The sequence below is a fragment of the Eurytemora carolleeae genome, unplaced genomic scaffold, assembly GCF_000591075.1.
Source record: "Eurytemora carolleeae unplaced genomic scaffold, Eaff_2.0 scaffold1269, whole genome shotgun sequence".
Classification (NCBI taxonomy): Eukaryota; Metazoa; Arthropoda; class Copepoda; order Calanoida; family Temoridae; genus Eurytemora; species Eurytemora carolleeae.
This window is the reverse complement of record NW_019397165.1, coordinates 67,447-79,064: the sequence shown is the minus strand read 5'-3', so window position 1 is coordinate 79,064 and position 11,618 is coordinate 67,447. Positions and strand designations below refer to the sequence as shown.

The window sequence follows — 11,618 nt, the reverse complement described above, 5'->3', positions numbered from 1 at the left end:
TGGTACTAGGAATGAAAGTGAAGTCTTGTATTAACCCTCAAAGATGAAGGGCAAGGATTGATCTTGATTTCCTTAGGGTTTATGTCTGGGATTGTAAAGATATCAACAGATTAAATGTCACAGTGCCATGGGTTTTTACCTGAACTTCTCATTCTCGGTCTTTGCATGGTCACCCTAGTTTCAACTGTCCATTAGGATTTTTATCCAATAAAACACAAGCGCGATTTTTCGACCAATAGTGATAGTGTGCTATCTATCTATCTTCAGCGGTCAATGGCGCCGGTGAATTTATCTATCTATCTTCTTGTATCTAACTATCTTTCTTGCTATCGCTGCAGTAAACATGATTTCGGGACCCAAAAATGACGGTGAAGTCGTCTTTCGTTAGCAGCCACAAACAACAGATTTAATATTTTGATGGATGATTTTGCATGTTCAGAATTATATAAATACTAGTCTTAATTGAGAATATGTTCTCTTTGTGTACATCGTAAAACAAAACAAAAATAATTCACGGATTTTCACATAAAATTTCGTGGATTTTCAAAATTTTCAAAAATTTAATGAAGATCGAATTTTGATGGAGACAAATATTTGAAATTTTAATCATTCATAAACCTTCCCTGGGGTCCATTGAAAAAAAAAGATTCTACCTTGTTTTATTGCTTATGTTTTAAGTTCTTGTGCCAAAATTGAGGCCTCAGTAAACCCATAAAATATACGGTATTCTCACTGTGTGAATTCTTAGTTCGAGCATTCAATATATTAAAAATCATTTTTGGTGAAACCTTACTAAAATTTAAATATAGGCTAAGTATTAATTAATTATTTATTTCCAAATATGTAAAACAGTTAAATATAGTATATGGCAAAATCCAACACTACAACTAATATAATAATCTGAAAGAATATCAGAAATATGAAGACGACATTTAGAATATTTGTTTATTATTCCTGTGAGGTAGAGTAAGTATTATAGTTAAACTTTGCGAGTTGGGGAAACTTTTACGTTATAAATTGAGACAAATTTGTATTGCAAGGGGTACTAATGTATCTTAATTGTACGAATATGTATCCTCTTGGCTTAATGGACTTGTAGAATGTCGTCTTCTTAATATATTCGAGCCTGGTGTTTGTCCAGTCTGGATTATGTATCTAGTGTATGACCTTTTGGACATTTAACCAATAACCATTTTATGAAATAAATTTCCAGAATTTTGGCATAAAAACGATTATTATATACTTGCCATTTAATGTGTTGACAAATGATGCGCTAAGTATAACACAAAATATAAACTATATGAAGTCGATCATTTCCATCTGAAAGGATATTTATATGTTCATACTGAAATGTTAAAAAAAATGGTTAACATAAAACTAAAAAAATGTTGTGTATCATGCTAAATATTTTAATAACGACCATGCATAAAACAACTTCCCAAATCAAATAAAATCAAATCAAATAAAATCAAATCAAATCATAAGTTGTAGGGATGGCCAAAGGCTCCAATTGTAGATACAGAGCATATCTCCACAACAAACAATTCAAATCCTGAAAGTAGAGTAAATAAACGATAAAAAATTTAAAAATAACATGAGCAAGGTTACAAAACTACTGTCGACAGTTTAAAACTAGCTTTACAACAGGTTTACATATCATTCAAATGTTTGTTTCGCATTTCTAAATGGTCCTTCAAAATAACTGATTTTCGTCTTGAACTGTGCAATGTCTATAACATTGATATCTTGATCTCACATTTTGATTCATAGACTTTTTTTGGCATTCTCAACCTCGTCCAGTTCAAGAATGTCATCTTGATAACCAGAATCTTTCTTGACAGAAACTCAGACACTGAGAACTCTGAATTAGTAAATAAGTAACATATTGGTTTGTAATGGATGAATTGATGAATAGATGAATAAATGAATAGATGAATAGATGAAATGATGAAAAGATAAATATATGATTAGACGTATAAATCAATATACGATTTTTAAAAAGATCTATTGAAGATTAATCAGTTTCAGATAACAATTTAGTGATACATAACTTGTCCACGTAAATTACAAGCTAACCTTATTCTGTTTGTTTGCTTTGCTATTTTAGTTATTTTATAATTTTACCTGAAAACAGGTTATCTTCTAAATCGTTAGATTCTTGGTGCATTTTCCTCCTCGACGAGTTCAATAAAAGTCTGAATTAGTAAATAAATTACATATTTGCTATACAAAATATGTCAATGTAACTTTTCCCAAAAAAACGACTGACCAGCTATTTAAGGTACTTGAACTAAGTATTGCAGTGTTTTGATGATAAGATGAATGTTCATTCTCTTAACATGTTCCTATACATGACGTCAATAGTTTATTGCAGAATTTTTTTACATTTTATGTCGTCGTTATTAAATAATTTAAAAACACTAATTCTGAAAACGTATCCAATAACAAACTGATTATAGATGTTTATATGAATAGGCAAATAACTGATAGACGTATTAGTGTATTAATACTTTTGAGTGAGACAGTTTAACTAGTAATGCTGATCAACTATCCCTTAAAGTATGCCAATGGAAATTAGGAAAAAAATTAAACATTAAATTAAAAGAGTAAATAAATTAAATTTAAAAATATGTTTTTTTCCAATTTTTTGTAGCTAATTTGGTCCAGCCGTTTAGCCAGCTACAGCTTACAAATAACTATAATTATATTTGTATCTTACATCAATGTAAAATTTTTTATCGTTCATTAATGAAAAATATTTGTATCTTACAACAATATAAAACTAAAATATTTACAACTTACATTAATAAAGAATATTTGTATCTTACATCAATATAAAACTAAAATATTTACAACTTACATTAATAAAAAAATATTTAAATATCTTACATATACAGGTAAAATTTGTATTGCGTACAATAACTCAAAATATTTTCATAAAAATGCGACATTTTTTATTTTTAGAACAAATTGTTTAATTACCTCAAGATCACCAGATGGGCAAGAGCCGCCAGAGGATTAATACAGACCGATGACTGAAGGAGCTGCTCCGGAAGGTTTTGTTGCAGCATTTTCCTTCTCAGCAAGTTCAATAAAGTTGACACCTTGATCAGCTGAATCATTTTACAGTGTGATTACAATGTGAGTTTTCGGATACTTGATATGGAATCTCACTACTTCCTCACATTATAATTAAAAATGAAGGGAATATACAGAGCGTCCCAGATCATATTAGATTATCTCTAATCTTTAACGACAAAATAAACCCTTAATACTCGAAAAACTTATCATTTTCTGCAAGAAAATGATTATATAAGCCTTATGTTATTTTTCAAATTGATTTATTCTAATTAAATTTTCTTATCAGTCCCAAAAATCGCAATTTAGACCTGTTGACGGTCTAATATGATGTGGGACACCCTGTATTTTGAAAATAAACAACTAATGAATCTACCATCTACTTTTGGGTACGGTCGCCATCGCCAGATCATAAAAAGTAGATTCAGAATTTGTATTGTTGCAAGTCAATTCAGAAATTGTATGCATCTTATCCAAAAACTACGTTATTTTTTAAAAACAAGCATGTACATAACGTAAAGTGGGGTTTCAGACAAGACCAGTGAATTTTCATTACATTAATATCAGTGTATTTATATCTGATTTCTCCTTGATGTTTGAGGTTGATGCAAACCTCATAATTCTCGTAGCCAAGTTTTTTAATGAAACATACTATGTAAATATAACTTTCAGGAAGTATGTAATCACTTTTAATTTTAATTTAATTAAATATTTCTATATTTATACTTCATTATCAGAAATAAAACTAAATATATCTAACATTTATTTTAAAATGGTTCTTTTATGGTAAAACATATGATAAAATTTGATATTTACTGTGAGGACAAAACATACAGAAACTATACAGAAACTTGTATTGGAATCCATCTTTATCCAGTAGAATATTCAAATTGAGAGTTCAAATATGAAGATTGAAGGTTACTTTTACATTTCAACTAAAAGTTTGAAGAACTAAAACTTTACTAATTGAATGTTAGAAATCTTGAATACTCTTAAATCTAGGAAATTAACTGGTAGAGTAGAAAATGTAGGGGTATGTAAATATGTAAATATGCATCCTTTTTGTAAAATCTTTTGTTCAGTTAAAAAAAGACAGTTTCAAAATTTTCGTTGCACGATAAAATTTTTGTTCATTCAATGTTTTTTAAAATTTCTGAACAATCCCATGGTTCACGAAAAATTTCATTCGTTTTTAAAAATTAAGTTTGTTCACAAAATCGATATATATATAAATATATAAAAAAATATAAATGAGAGAGACTGCTTAACTTCGACAGCGACGAAAATCACGTCGGGGTCACCAAAATGTAGCAACGCAAAATAACAAAGATATAAACGAGACTAACTGTATATATTTTGTCTAACTTACAACATGAGAAAAACTATACTGAATAAATATGTTTGGTTTGGTCTTCAGAGTTTCCGGCAGTCAGCTGGTAATCCAGGGTCTCCACAATTTAATGAATATTTGTTAGAGCTACCATTTGTTTGATCTATCATTTGTTTGAGGTACCATTGCAGATACTTTATTATTTTACCTCATAATTCTTGTTTTCAAAATCATCGGATTGTTGAGGTTACAGAAATCTTGGGAACAGAAATGTCTGAAATATGAAATAAATGATATATTCGGTTTTAAGAAAAATACAATCCTAGTGCGCTAGGGTTAACAGACCTGTATCTAGAACCACAGTATTATGTCCAAGATCACCAGATGGGATAGAGCAGCCAGAGGATTAATACAGATTGATGACTGAAGGAGCTGCTCCGGAAGATTTTGTTGCAGCATTTTCCTTCTCAGCAAGTTCAATAAAGTTGACACCTTGATCAGCTGACTCATTTTACAGTGTGATTACAATGTGAGTTTTCGGATACTTGATATGAAAATCTCACTACTTACTCACATTATAATTAAGTCTTCATCTGTTGAATCATTTTACAGTGTGATTACAATGTGAGTTTTCGGATACTTGATATGAAAATCTCACTACTTACTCACATTATAATTAAGTCTTCATCTGAATCATTTTACAGTGTGATTACAATGTGAGTTTTTGGATACTTGATATTGAATCTCACTACTTACTCACATTATAATTAAAAAAGCTTGTATTTCTTGTTTCTGTCCTTGACATTCAAGGTTGGGGTAAACCTAAAAATTTGAAGTAGTTAACAAAAAGCTTTATCAATACTATCAATTTCTCATGGAGATTATTATAGGTTGTTAAACGTCATTAATGAATGAAGTAATCCCACAATCATTAAAACCATCAGTTATTCAAATGAATCAATCAATCAATAAATCAAATAACCAATCCATCAATTTTTTCAGTCTATCAATCACCTATGTAATATCACAAGATGTCTTAAGATCTGCAATAGACAGGAAAAAATCAACTCATTCTCAGCTGGAGGAGAATGAACGATGACTTAAATTCCTTTATTTATCAATTTTACATTTCAGAAACACAGAACAAACATTTCTAGACTTATTCACATTGTTTGGAGCTATCATTGTGGATATTTTATTATTTTACCTGAGAAAAGGTTGTCTTTTGTTGCAGCATTTTCCTTCTAAGCAAGTTCAATAAAGTTGACACCTTGATCACCTAAATCATTTTACAGTGTTATTACAATGTGAGGTTTTGGATACTTGATATGAAAATCTCACTACTTACTCACATTATAATTAATTCCATCCCTCTTCAAAGTTGTGCATCTCATCCTCAGAAACCAAATGATTGCTTCCCTTCTCCGAAATTTCAGATTTATCATTTTCACTCTGAAAAAAATAACAAAATTTAAAAAACAATAATAATTATAATTATAATAATTATAATAACATAATTCAACAATTCTGTTCCTGTGCTTTCTCCTCTCCATCCTCTTTCTCTTTTAGAGATTTTTCTTTTCACCTCCTACATCATCTCCTTTTTTTCTTCATCCTCCTTGATCAAATGGAAAGAATATGTTTAAATTTCCGGTTTGGGAATGTAGGCAATTTAATGTTTATTTACTGCCTTGTGATAAATTGGTAAAATCTGAAAAAAAACATTCTTTTCATCGTCATTGTCATTGNAAGGGGAATGTAGGCAATGTAATGTTTATTTACTGCCTTATGATAAATTGGTAAAATCAGAAAAAACACATTCTTTGCCCTGCCTTTTCATCATCATCATCATCGTCATCGTCATCGTCATCGTCATCATCATCGTCATTGTCATCGTCATCGTCATCGTCATTGTCATCGTCATCGTCATCGTCATCGTCATAGTCATAGTCATCGTCATCGTCATCGTCATCGTCATTGTCATCGTCATCATCATCATCATCATCTTCATCTTCTTTTCTCTCCTCTTGTATTTTCTTCCTCTCTATTTCCTTTCTTTCCTCTTTTTCCTCTGCATTACATAATTTTAATATATGGAACAAATTTGGTCACAAGCTTCATTTTCAGACAAAGAAGCATACTAAAATATGTGATATTAAAGGGAGTGTTTGTTAAAAATGAAAAGGGGTACAGGCTTACGGCGAAAAATAAGCGTTTGGGATCGTTAATAATCTTACTTCTATCTGTTGTGTCTATAAGGAAAAAATTGTTACTATGCAGTTTGTTTCTTTTGCCACTGAATTAATTGTGAAGTAAAGTTTAGCAAAAGAATTCATAAAGCCCAACCTGGGAATCTGGTTTTATTCCAACCCAACGCCCTAGCTATCATCCGTTTGGCAACTGAAATATATATAATTTTGCATCATCATTTATCAGTTTTCGCTTTAGGCAAAATTTCGTTTTTGGGCTTACTTAAAATAGGATTAATGTTATGTTCTTATTGTTGGATAAAAATGAGTATACAATAAATTCTAAAAGTATCCATCTATTACATTAGGAATAGTTTAATCATCCTAAAATTATACTGAAAAAAGTTTTATATTCTTCAAAAAAGCTTATTTTTAAATGCAATATTGATACATTTGCTTTCAGATAGGAAATGTAAACGGTTTTGAAAAACTCACCTTCAGTACTTCTTTTCCTCGGAGTGCTCATGTTTCTCTGAAAATACAACATTTGCGTTGATTCAACATTTAACTTAAATTACTTATTAATTGTGAACCAGAACAGGTGGAGTAAAAACTAGATAAGTATAAACGTCATTCTCAGCGTTTTAACATATAGCTGCACGCAATCAGCGACGACATTATTCAGGAGATTCAATTTAATCTAAGTCATATAATTTAAGCCAAAAGCGTTAGATGTTTAGGCAGAAAGATTTTCCTTGGCGGAAAAGTTCAGGAAAACTTCGGAAGTAAAAGTTCCGCTTAAAAATTATTTCAGAATACAGCAAGGAAAATTACGGTTTTTAATCTTTTTCACGCATCAAAGTGTAGTTTAAACTTTATTTAATTGATGCATCTGTCAAAATCAACTGATAATAATGCAACCCGATCATTTTTATCCAGTACAGTTAGTCCGATTAAATGAAAGTTATGCTGTAGTAGAAATCTCCGGTGGTTAGGTGTCGGAGCTGGGAGACCCTCCGATTAACAGTTTAATCCTCTCAATTCTCTGAGACTCCTGGTATCGGTGCAGCGCTTATTCCGGTTACACAGCATACACCTGAACATAGATAGTGAAAGTAACATTTTTAAACTCATGTTCTTTCTTTTATAAGAGTTATACGTTTCTCAGGCTCCAGGTTTATTTACATCCATACTTTATGCACTATATTATCTGTGGTTCATACATTGCATCATAACAGTTATACGTTATTTGGGCTCCAGGTTCATAAATATCCATTACTGGTTTAATTCCTTTGATTTAATACTTCAGACACAGATACAGATACAGATACAGATACAGATACAGATACAGATAAGAGAAGAGAAGCGAAAAGAAGCGAAGAGAAGAGAAGAGAAGAGAAGAGATGAGAAGAGAAGAGAAGAGAAGAGAAGAGAAGAGAAGAGAAAAAAAGAGTAGAGTAGAAAACAGAGCACGAGATAGAAAAAAAAGAAGAAACGAGAAAATAAGAGTAGAGAAGAGTAGATTAGAGTGAGAAAAGAAGGGAAGAGAAAAGAAGGGAAGAGAAAAGAACAGAAGAGAAGAGTAGAGAAGATAAGAGAAGATGAGAAGAGAAGATTAGAGAGGAGAATGAGAATATTTGTTTAGGTTGGGTTCACACATACACATTTTGAAGTTTCCGGCAGCACTTTTTCAATTACATTGACATCTTTTGTTGATTATAATTTTCTGCAAAAAAAAAATGAAAATGTATTAAAAGATTTTGAAAAGACTTTTTAGAAATATTCAAAAATTGTTGAAAACATCTGTAAAAAATATGAATGTTTGCATCTTCTCAAAGGAGGTCCTGTGTAAGCATTAATTAGTCTATTATTGCTTTCATTCTTTTCTTTACATTCCTCTGGACTGTGCTTAGGATCTAATTTTCATTTTGATTTAAAAAGACATGTTCTACTTTTGTAGAAAAAAAAATAAAAAAGGGAGGCAACATATTGTGCATCTAGACCCAGGTTCTGGTTTTGAATATTTCGTCAAGATTATAGCAAAACTCAGTGATAAAAGATTTGATTTTTCCCACTATTCTTGGAATATACAGGGCTATCCTCAACGGATGAGACTTCAGCAACTTCACTGAATTCATGAAGTCTATATTCTCACATTCATGATTTCATGCAAATGAAAACATTTTTTTATTCAAAATCATTTCAGAAACTATTAAAAAAAATCGAATAAATTTCAATGAAAAAACCTTTATCTAATCTTGGAATAGTCATTTTTGAAGTTCTTCTTGTCGTCTTTAAAGACGCATCCTTTGAGGATAACCCTGTATATACCGGTCAGCAGTTCAGTGAGACTAACCTTTGACAGGAAGAATATCATTTGGAATAAGTTGAGAAAATCGTCTGGATGGGGCCACTCAACACAAGAATAATGGTTTTTTCCACAGGTCGTATTCTGTCATTTTCTTTTATGAAAAATAATATGTGCATGTAAATTTTGATTTAACTAAAGGTTTGAGACAACAAAATTTAAAAAGTCGAGTCACAATTTCAGGTTTCACATTCACAATCTTGTTCCCTTAGAGTGGTAGGGATCCGTCTTACTCTGCATAACATCCATCATCAATTTTGTATAAAAATTCAGATAGAATCTGTTTCGTTTCTTTAGTATGAAGAAAAGATAGTGAAAAGTATCAATCATTTTTCAACAATAAGTGTGTCATGACATTCCAAGTTTGTTTAGTAAAAAATTTTGCTTCATTTTAATTATGTGATCCAGCCTCAATTATTCAAATATTGTATTAAAAAAAAAAAAAAAACAATATTAGATTTGCGGTATTTTAGAAACGGAGGAAAATATTTCTTTTAATGTAGATTTGGTTAAAGTTAGATAAATTGATGATTACTGGTCTAGAATCCAGACAATTTGTGTGACGTCAGATTCGTTAAACTCAACCCAAAATTTCTAAATAAAAAACATCAGATCGAACCTGTGTGTGTGAGAATAATATCCAATTTAAATTGAGTCGAGTCGAGTCGAGCCCTGTCTCGTCAGGTCCAGTCGGGTCCGATATGGTCCGCAGTCCAGTTCAGTCCCCCTTTCCCGTCGTAAAATGAAAATATATTAACCCCTGGAAAGTGGTGTTGTGACATTTGATGGTAAGACATTAAAAAATGTACTTTGAAATATGTTAATCCAAGAAGTTTAAATATCATTATTTCTACCTTTCCATCTGACGGAGTATGAAAAAACACCTTCTTTGGTCCAATCTGGACAAGCAGCGTTTTGTTAATCAAACTAAATCAAATCAGTAGTACCATCTAGTAGGTATAATTGTTCTTAATTCAGTTAAGAAAGGTTCCACCCAGGGGTGTATATTTTCTTGATATATCAACTATTCAACAATTTCTCACCCCCCTTAACAATTTAGGTATTTAGAAGATGAAGGGGAGGGGGGGGGTTAAAAAATTCGAAAGAGTGCTACATAATCAAATTGATCCAGACAAATAAAAACCTCAAGTATTGTGCAATCATATTAGATTGTGTTAAACTCAAAATTGTGATTTTAGAAACAATAAATCATGTTCAAAAAAAAATGTTACAGGATTATATACAAGTTTTCTGGCAGAAAACACAAGGTTTTTTGATTATTATGTGAGTATTTTGGTGTTAAAGGTGGGAGATAAATAATATGATATGATATGTATATTTTAAAATCAAAAAAAATGTTCATCAACTAAATTCATATTTTTGTCATGTTGCACAAAAGGAAGACGAACTAATTCTATTGGTAAAATAACAGGTGTATAAATAAATGTATTATCTGATGTCAGTTACTCAGAACAATATCGGAAAAACTCCCCCCCCCCAACTATGGTGGAACTGATTCTTGAACTATATATACTCGTCAGCATTTGTGTAAAGCTCACCTTCGACAGATTAATCATCATCATAAAAAAATGGAGAGAATTGTCAGCATGCGCGACCCTGACAGTTAAAACTGCTTCCTCTCTCTGAACACTAAACATTAAGAAGATTAGTTTTCCTAATAAAGTAAAACTTTATTATTGCCTAGCAATAATTTAAAAGGTATCTGAAGACAAAATTTCATTTATTTTTTTTATTAAATTATTGAAAACAATATTTGAACTATATTACCTTTTGAATATCAGAATTGCAAATTCGACAATTTCTCCTGTGTCCACCTCAAACACACCAACCCTTCCATTTTCAAGAGTGGAAAAACATTTTATGGGAAAAACAAATTCAGCCATTTAGTAAACTGCAAAAAAATATTATTAATTTGTGAACATGTGTATACTGTCACAATAAAAAAAAAAAAAAAAAATAGTCACAAACTCCAGATAATACTGTTGGTTCTGCGTTCCTTCTTCTCATAATCTAAACAATGATTATTATTAAAACATGATTTAATCGTAGTTTGCGTAGTTTTGGACACTTCACAATTTGTTAAAAATTTTTCTAGACTTTTAAAACTTTTTTTTGACTTTTTTAAACTCTTTTAAATTCTTTTAGACTTTTTCAGACTCTTTTGATTTTATAAGACTTTTTTGTAAACTGTTTTTAAGTCTTTTTTCAGACTTTTTTCAGACTTTTTAAAGACTCTTTTCAGACTCTTTTCAGACTCTTTTCAGACTTTTTTTCATACTTTTTCAGACTTTTTTTCAGACTTTTTTACAGACTTTTTTAGACTTTCTTAGATTTTCTGGACTCTGTTGGACTCTGTTAGACTCTTTTAGACTAGTTTAGAGTTTGAAATGTTTAGGCTCTGACTCTTCAGACTCACACTGTTTTGTACTGTTTAAAACTCTTTTTGACTCAGACTCTTCAGGACTCTTCTATTATATTTACCTATACATTATTTGCCAGAAGTTTAATAAACTTGTCATATTTCCTCTCCTGGGAAGCTGATCCGTTGGTTCCTATAAAAAAGCAGTTGTTAAGTTTGGCTTTGCAAACCAAATTTAAAAATGGTTTAATGGAAGGTTTAAAATGAGATTTA

The 11,618-nt window shown here is 30.7% G+C and overlaps 1 long non-coding RNA gene across 1 annotated transcript; it reads right to left on the bottom strand.

Annotated features, from left to right (window-relative positions):
• Positions 1-815: 815 nt before the first annotated feature.
• Positions 816-2,335, bottom strand: LOC111712443 (uncharacterized). The gene is made up of 2 exons (XR_002767461.1): positions 2,125-2,335; positions 816-1,861 (listed from the first exon to the last, which is right to left on the bottom strand). It is a non-coding gene; the product is annotated as an uncharacterized LOC111712443 (long non-coding RNA).
• Between the last annotated feature and the right edge of the window lie 9,283 nt (positions 2,336-11,618).